Source organism: Haemaphysalis longicornis, unplaced genomic scaffold, assembly GCF_048455015.1.
Source record: "Haemaphysalis longicornis isolate Haplotype H1 unplaced genomic scaffold, Haemaphysalis longicornis Haplotype H1 scaffold_12, whole genome shotgun sequence".
Taxonomy (NCBI): Eukaryota; Metazoa; Arthropoda; class Arachnida; order Ixodida; family Ixodidae; genus Haemaphysalis; species Haemaphysalis longicornis.
This window is the reverse complement of record NW_027526225.1, coordinates 83,477,478-83,486,528: the sequence shown is the minus strand read 5'-3', so window position 1 is coordinate 83,486,528 and position 9,051 is coordinate 83,477,478. Positions and strand designations below refer to the sequence as shown.

General features: G+C 48.9%; 1 protein-coding gene across 1 annotated transcript in view; it reads left to right on the top strand.

The window, feature by feature from the left end:
• Positions 1–229: 229 nt before the first annotated feature.
• The window catches only part of LOC144161704 (uncharacterized), a 277,618-nt gene continuing 268,796 nt past the window's right edge, over positions 230–9,051 (top strand). The window contains exon 1 of the mRNA XM_077692325.1: positions 230–494. The gene's annotated coding sequence lies outside the window, so the exon portion shown is untranslated. The remainder of the gene's footprint in view (positions 495–9,051) is intronic.

Below are 9,051 nucleotides of genomic sequence, written 5' to 3'. Positions count from 1 at the left end.
ATTTTTGGCCATGTCCCAAACCTTGCTTCGCATGGTCAGGCGAAGTTCGATTGCAATACGAATGTTGGTGTTGGCGCTGTCGGATGACACTGCAGTTTCTGCCAGTCACGGCGCGCGAACTTGTCTCGACGCAGATACGCGTAGCCTGCGGGCCCAGACATGCCCGCTTGAAGATAAGCGTACCGTCGTCATGGCAACGAAGCCCAGACGATCGGCAATTCCTGTTATTGCCGCATCCGGCGGCGCCTGCACCTCAAAACCGTGCCACTGCTTCGGGCTTGTGGAGTGTTCCGGGCAGCTGGGGGAAATGTTGTGGAAAACTCCGCTCTTGAATGCCACGCTTGAGGACGCGTATTGGTGTGTGCCGAAATACTTTTATATGCTTGTTGTGGACTGATCTGCAACGGAATTCTTGTTCAAGTTTCCGGCGACGAAAACTAAGGGGAAGCGTGAGTTTGAATCTGCGACCAGTCACCTGCTTGCAGAGCTTGACGGTAAGCAAACGGAAATATATTTTTTTTTTTCACGTTGGCATGAAAACAGAAATGCGCCGCTTTGCCGAAACTGTGGCGTAATCTTTCTGTGGTCACACAGCAGCTTGTCGGAGCTACCTCGAAGTTACCGCGCATGCGCGCTGTAGTGAATAATTTTCAGCGATGTGCGAGTCATACCATTAAGGCGCTCTCCTATCGCCTGCTGGTCCGCGCGTCGTCTGCTGTGTAGGATATTTCTTGAAATACGTTTAGCTTACTTTTAACATACCTTTAATGCTTAGCATACATTAGGCGAATTGGGGCAAAATTTTTCTCTTTTGTAATGCATTTGCCCTTTGCTCTAAAAGTATTTATTGTCTGCGATAATAAAGCCATTATCAAGCCATCGCTCGTTTTCGGACACTTTTTGTCAGCCGTGAGAGCCGTGACAGATTGAAAACATGCGGATGAGTAGCCACCAGGACGACGCCGAGGCCCGCGTCGCGGCGCGTAAAAACGTCGTTCTGCCGGCCTAAATAAAGTTTAATCAATCCAATCCAATCCACTGGCTACATCTCGATACAACGAATTTCAAGGGACTGCTAAAAATAGTTCGTTATTCTGAATATTCGTTGTATATATATATATATATATATATATATATATATATATATATATATATATATATATATATATACAAGGTTAGTAGAGACAGAGACACACGAGACACACAGAGTCTTTCTCGTGTGTCTCTGTCTCTACTAACCTAATTTCTCGCGCTCTGTGTGAGTTTTTTATCTTTGCAGACTATATATATATATATATATATATATATATATATATATATATATATATATATATATATATATAATGCGCAGTAAAAATTGTGGACGTAAGAAAAGCATCCACCTAACGTTATTGGGAACACGTGCACGATCGCGTTAGCCTCTAACGCGGGTCTGGATGCACGTTTATTTGAAGAAATCGGTGATCCTTGCCTGACGTGTGCCACTCAACAGCTGCAAGACGAACAATTCGAAGCTGTCCACGTTCTTGTGCACTGCCTCGGTGGCATTGGTGCACCTGGTAAGAAAAGTGCGCATTTTTGCTGCGCACTGCAAAGTATGGGCGTTAGGAGCAAGTTGGGACCCTCGGAGCGGCTTGCTGATCTTTTGACAGTCGTTCAAAATTGTTGCAACCATTGATGGTGCCATCCCCCACTCCTTCGAGATGTCGATTTGTTTCTTCCCAGCGTCCGCTTGACAAAGAATGTCCACCTTTTCTTGCAAAGAAAACTGCCTCCGTTTCTTTTTCTTGCTGTTTCCGGAGCTCATCGCGCATGTAGAAACAAAAACAGCCGTATGATTAGCGTGCCGACGTAGCTGCGTAGCTGGACGAAGGAACAAAGGCGGTGACAGAGGGTATCATGGCGGCGCCTCCCCCCAAGCGCAGGCGATGGCGACAGAGCTAACGCGCATTTAGTGTGCTTATCATGACGGTGCGACATGCCCACCAATAGTCGTCGTTCACACCAACACGAGTAATTTCGTACACTCGGAATTCGTTATTTTGAAGTGTTGTTGAAGTGCAAAAGCTTGAGGTTATAACGTCCTCCTCATTCAGGAGATTATAGCTTATTGTGGTGCTGTAAGCCCGCCTGAAAATAACAAAATATCTTGGGCCAATGCAGGAGGTCTTGGGACTCAATCTCTTTCACCGTTCATGCAGGATGCTGTTTGCAGCGCTGCTCACGAATAGTAACTAACTCTGCATGACTCATCTTAACTGACTGACTTTTGTGAGTCATCGCCTCTTTCAGTTGTCCGCTATGTATGAAATAATTCCTTCGTTCATATCTGGGAGCAAGGTCACTTCCGTCACGTCAAGTAGCAGTTATTGTGGTCGAGTGAAAGGTGATAGGATTCTGCCCTACACTTATTCTATCTCCGGGATACTCTATTTATGGCGCAACGAATAAGTTAATTTACAAAAAACGTGTTTTATTGAGACTTATATTCTGAGTTTTTGCGAAAAGACGGATTGCCAGCCCTGATTCTGGTGCACTGGAGCAAATCAAATGCTTATTGGTGTTGTTTAGAGCATTTTTTCGATAGTACGACAATGACATCAATGCGAGGTGGGGTGGGGGGCAGGTTTGTACGCGCGAGAGGACTATGCAGTGGTGAAGTACTTTGCGGTAGGAAATTAGAAGAGGTGTAGAGGTCCGCGCTTGATGGTCAGGTGTGGGGCAGGAGCAGAGTCATGTTATACTGCTAGCGGAATATATATGTAGCTGTGAGAAAAGAGAGAAAAAACTATTTTTTTTTCTATAGTCGCTGTGGTGTGGGTGGTATTTATCAGCAGCCTCCTTCCTGACAGCTGCTGGTCACCAGGTCACCAAGTCACCAGGTCCTGTTAAACTTGGTGATTGCAGATGGTAGCCAGTTACTCCTTTGTGTGATGTGATCTGAGTTCTGAGGTGTTTCTGAAGTTTGAGGCCCATATTACGTCCCCGCAGCGCAAAATTTGAAAGTTTCTCAATACGTCTAGCGTTTTTCTTCGAAAAGAAAAAATCATAGCTAGATTGCCGCTGAGGGAGTTACAAAGACTAGTTCCGTCAAGTAATTGAACGAAGTTTTATTTTGTCTTCATTTCATGACCCCTTTAAGTCTGTTTATTTGCTTTGAAGACGGAATAATGCTTCTCCTTGCAATGTACCTTTCAAAGCCGTCTTCACTGCCTCCTGCCACCCGCCGCGGTGGTTCAGTGGCTGAGGCGTTGCGCTGCTGAGCACGAGGTCGCGGGTTCGATCCCCGGCTGCGGCGGCCGCTTTTCTGGTGGAGGCGAAAAGCAAAAACTTCCGTGCGTCCGAGATTTCGGCGCACGTTAAAGATCCCCAGGTGGTCAAAATTAATTCGGAGCCCTCCACTACGTTGCGCCTCATCACCTGCGTTGCGTCGGCGCGTTAAACCCTACAATCAATCAGATATTAGGCACGGTTTGTTTATAAATACAGCACGAAGTCAAAACGAATATTCTGTGGCAGCGCCTTTTTAAGTCTGAGACTGTTTTTCTTCTTTTACTTCGTTAATGACACTACAGGGCCATTTAAAAATGTGATAATATGGGGAAGCATGCCAGGCGCAAGGAAGACGGCCCGACCCACGGCACAGCAGATGACAAAGCAGCGCTTTTATCGGAAGACGCGCGTGATTGCGAGCTATATGCATTGTTTCAGTAACTTCCTGCAAAGCTTCAGAGCTGTGAAAAGGCGCTGCCGACAATGCACCGATGAAGCAATTCGGAGCATGGAGAGCTTTCCCCTGGCGGGAAAAAAAAGAATAAACCTCAAGAAAGAAAAAAGAAAGAAAGACAGCCGACCCGCGGGTCTTCTACCGTCTGATAATAAAAGAATCGTCCGTACGCCGTTTTCTAGCTGCTATCTCAGATGGCTCCCGGTGAGTGCGCGCTATCAAGCGACTACGCCGAGGTTTCTCTGCTGCGGCGTCTTTGTTGACTGCTTTTAAAATTTTCATTAAATTAGTGCAAACTGTTTTCTAAACTCAGTTATACGTGCTGTATTTTATTTTTTGCTAATAATGGTGATTTGGTATGTTTTGGGTCACTTTAGGCTCGGGGACCAGCCAATGACCATGTTTAATTAAAAGCCAACTGCACTCGAATTTCAACTCGGCCAAATTTATTTTGAACGTATAGTACGGACACCCAAACCAGCTGGGACATGGCTGGTAGCCACGTGAAATACATTGTCAATTAGTTATAAGCGTTTAAAGGGACACTGAAGTGATATGTACACATTGCGGGATTACTAGCGCAAATTGTAGTCCGGAGTCCCCAGGCGATGTTTCGACCACTCTCAGCGCGTTTACGCGATTTTATTTAGTAGAAAAATTAATTCGAAAATGCTGTCCTCCTCTCTTTACGCTCGCACATTTTCTGTGGCGTTTTCGTGTGACGTCGGGAGGAGCCGAGCTCGCAATTGGCTGCGCTATTGCATGGCTCCCCGGCCTTCAGACAGTCAGTCGGCCCAGCGTTTCGTCCGCCGGCCGCCGACGGGTCGTCGCAATTCGTTCGCTCAGTTGAAACGAAGCCAGGGCACGTTTGTGAATGGAAGAATGTGCCTTTCTTTACTTGGTTAGTTTGTACACTGTATCTAGCTCCAAGTCAAGGTCACTTCACACAAGCGCTGCACAAGCGCACATGCGATGATTCGCTGACTGGTACGCCAGTAGGAAAATATAAGGCCTCTTGAAGGCGGGAGAAGAGTCAGCGAAGTCAATATAGGTACTAATGAAATAAAATCAACTGATATTTTTACCGTACAGCGTAAAACTAGGGTGCGGGAAGCACTTTTTTGCGCTGGGCGAACAAGCACAGCGGCCAGCAGCACGACTACGTATCTGCGAACGCTTTTCCGTCTAAGAAATGCAATTGCTAGACGTGAGATATTGTGGAAACTTGAGGGATGCTTACTGCAGGAGTGCAAAACAACAAATTGTCGCCTAAGCTGCTTGGAATGCTAAAACTAAATAAAAGTGTAAACTGGTATACATTATATACCTTATATTTCCAAGTCGGCAGCGCTCGCCCGTGGCCGAGTGGTCTGGAGCGCTAGGTGTGTCATCGCAAGTGTTTTACAAGTCACAAGTTCGTATCCCCGCGGGTACGTGCTTTTTTTTTTCATAAGTTACCTTTTTCGTTTTCTGCCGATGTTTTCTATACTCAGTTCACGTTTTTTTGGGCCGCAACGTTCGTTGCTCCACGAGCTAGTTCACAGAACGCGCGCAGGCTGGCACTGGCGCGCTATCGAGTTCTCGTTGGCGTGCTGTTGCCATAAGCACCGACTGCTTGCGGGCAGTGGGCACAGGCCAGAATCAACAGACCCTTGGCCTGGTGCGAACACGCTTTTTACGATACAGGCATGAGTGAGGCAAGCTCCAAATATGGGGGAAAAGCGCATGGCATTTGAGCGTCTGCAGGGACGTGGAGGGCGTTCATGCACTGCGTAGGCCTCGGCTAGTGAATGATACGATTCCAAGCCGTCCTGGGAGGCTTATCTTATGCATTTTACAGCCGACAACATGGAAGAAGCGCGGTACGATGATTACTGAGATATTGAGAATGCCCATCCAACAACGCCATCGGTTGTGTTTTACAGAACCAAAACCGAAACCGAAACTTGTTTGATTGCTAACCTTGGGTATCGTCCAATAACGGTGCCCCCTCCTCCCAACGTCACAGCCTTAGTTGGTGCGGCCGGCGCAAACCGAGCATGGTAGTTTTTCTTCTTTCGCACTTTGTAAAATAATTAGCGATTTGTCAACCGGATAAACGATGAAAAGTGTGCTAATTTGAGCCAGTCTACGCAGTGCAAGCAAAAGCGGGACCTTGACAAATTCACTTCAGTGTCTCTTTAAAGGGGCCTATGATAACGTGGAGCACGATGCGATCCTTCAAGTACTACAAGCTGTGGGGCTCGGTGGCCGGGTCTACCAGTGGATACGGAACTACCAAACAGGAAGGTCATTCTTTGTTATGACAGCCGATGGGCCGACATCAGCTCACTATACTCACCGTGGTGTTTCCCAAGGAGGCGTCCTGAGCCCTACACTGTTCAACCTTACGCTAATTGGCCTGACTTCTTGCCTTCCAAGAAGGGTTCACGTGTCGATATACGCCGACGATATATGTGTTTGGGCAGATGGCGTGACTCGCTGGCATCAGCGCGCCCGACTGCAAAATGCCGCAGACTTGACGACCTACTATCTACACGGACAAGGGTTGGAAATATCCAGCAGCAAATGCGCTGTGCTTCCGTTTACACGATGTATGCCTATGTATGCGTACCCTTTGTATATTAATGGCGAAAGGGTGTCTTATGTGAGAAATCACAGGTTTCTCGGCATAGTTGTCGACAGAGGCCTTTCTTGGAGCGCTCACGTAAACGTTATAAAGAAGAGGCTCTCTGCAGTGGTGCATGTGCTCCAACTCATCAGTGGCAAGACGTGGGGAGCACCAATGAAGTCAATGTTACAGCTATACAACGCGCTGTTCTTGGGCTGTCTACGGAACAGTACTCCTCTCCTTTCTGGAGCGTGCCGCACAACTACTCGGTCACTTCAGGGTATACAAGCTCAGGCCCTGCGAACCTGTCTTGGCCTACCACAATGTACGTCCCCAGCAGCGACCATTGCGCTGGTTCGGAATCACCCTTTGACAACCTTTGTGGAAGTTGAAATTCTGAGGACACATATCAGGCACCTCGCCCGTCTGCCTGCTTATCACCTCGCGGGAATACCAGCGACCCGTCCGCGGGCGTCTGTTCGCAAGGGTAGTAGCTCCTATTGGGAAGCCAGGGGCTGACTCCACTGTTGGGAATTTCACCGCTGTCTCCACTGTTGCGAACCATGGTAGCGTGGTCGATGTGGGCCGAGGTTGGGGAAGTGCCGGGGCAGTCATGATGGGCAAGTTGACGAAGAAGAAAACTTTATATACAAGTATTTACATCTTGGTATGAGAGCGGGGGCCATGCGCTCCTGCGCGCGCGGGATTAAATAGGGCACGTTGGGTCCATTCCCCTTCACCCCTTTTCTCCGGTTGACGTCAGGATGCACCAATCACAGAGCATGGCACTGATGGCAGCGCCCCCACACACAAACACACACACACACACGCCCGAGAGACCCGCTCCTCTCCTGGGCAGGAGAGCGCTAAGTTGCTCCCGCCGTGGCAATCCGCCGTGGGTCAGAGCCCCCTTTGTCCTGGCGATGTTGCACTACCACGAAGACGCCTTGCATCCCTCGGTGGCAATATTCTTCGAGTGGCCTATTGAAGACAACACGCCACAAAAGGGCGTGACAATAAAGCGCGGGCACGTCGCCGAGGCTTGCAGTGCAGGGCGCCAAGCAATGCCATTGTTAGCACTTGCCATTGTTAGCGGTTGGCGCCTGAGAAGCCACGAGGCCACTGAAAGGCGCATAATTCAAGTGCATAGTTCGGTCCTGTGAATACGCCGGTTTGTGGAAAGTCGATGACTGAGGGTCCAAGGCAGGTTTTCGAGGAATCAATGTCGCAACACTCCCCACTACACCAGCATTCCGTCGAACTATACGCCAGCGATGCGACCGCTCCTTCCGCTGTGGTGTGTGATGCAGCCCCGAGTGTGCCTAGATATTCCAGGAGTAAATAAAAAACGCGATCTTCCCATGCCAGCCCTGCAACAGCTAACTTTGACATACCTGCACGAGACACAGTGACCGAACCCATGTATACACCGATGGCTCGGTAACATCGTCGGGTTCTGCCGGCGCTGTTGCTATTCAACAAATGTCACTGTCCAGCCAATTCAAGATAGCCAATCCTACAACCTCCACGGCTACAGAACTTACGGCCATCCGCTGCGCTCTTCGCATTATCGAGCAAAGTTCGTGTCGCAGATGGGCTATCTTCTGTGGTTCGAAGGCTGCACTTCAGTCACTCCAGTCACCCCTGTGCCGGTGACCTCACGAACAGCTCCTGACAGAAATAAGAATGGTGTACGACCGTGCTACCCAGGCGGATCATGATGTCACCCTGCAGTGGCTTCCCAGCCACTGCGGCATCGTCGGCAACGACAGTGAGGACGCTGCCGCCCGGCTGGCGCATCAAACAGCGGTGACTGTGCTCATCCCACTGTCTAGGACGGACGATGCTAGGGCCCTCCGCATACTTTCCCGTGAAACAGAAATCTCCCTATGGCATCCAGATGAATTCACATGTGCACGCAGTGGTGCCCTTGACCCGCACCTGAAGCGTCCCCTTCCACTAAGCCTCCCGCGGTCTGACGCAACTCTTGTTTGCCGTCTCTGGCTGGGGGTGGCTTTCACAAATGCTTATTCATACACAATAGGAATGGCAGCAAGTTAGGAGTGCGAAACGTGTGGCACGCCGGAGACGATCCGGCACGTTTTATGCGAGTGCCCACGCTACTCGGCTGAAAGAAAAAAAGCTGTCGTCAGCGCTGAGGAACCTGGACTCTCGGCGGCCATTTTCGGAGGAGAAGATTCTGCGCTACTGGCCCTCTCCGTCATCCGCTCAGAAGGCGACTAAGGAACTTTTACGCTGTCTACGGGTGACGAACTTAAACACCAGACTATAGACTGAACGCCTCCAGTGTCTATCAGTGTCAGTGCTTCAGCGGTGGGTATACGTGTCTACTCCAACTTCTCTTCATTCTTTCTTTTCCTTTTTTGCTTATTTTCCCTTCCCCACGTGCAGGAGAGCAAACTAGGCTCTCGCCAGGTTAACTTCCTTGCCTTCCTTCTACACCCTTTCTTCCTTCCTTATGAGAAATGATGTGCTTTGTTTCCAGTTATCTGCTGCCGGCACGCACACGCTTTGTAAAATTTTTCAAGGCCAATCATTAGCCTTGTCGACCACAAAGAATTCAAAGATGAGCTAAATATGACAAATATTTTATGACGGTAAGAAAGAAAGGTGTTTTCCCTCGCTTTCCGTAAGAAAATGTTTCAGGCTCGCTCGGGACGTAAGCTTGTGTATATTTTTTGCGGCATGCGCA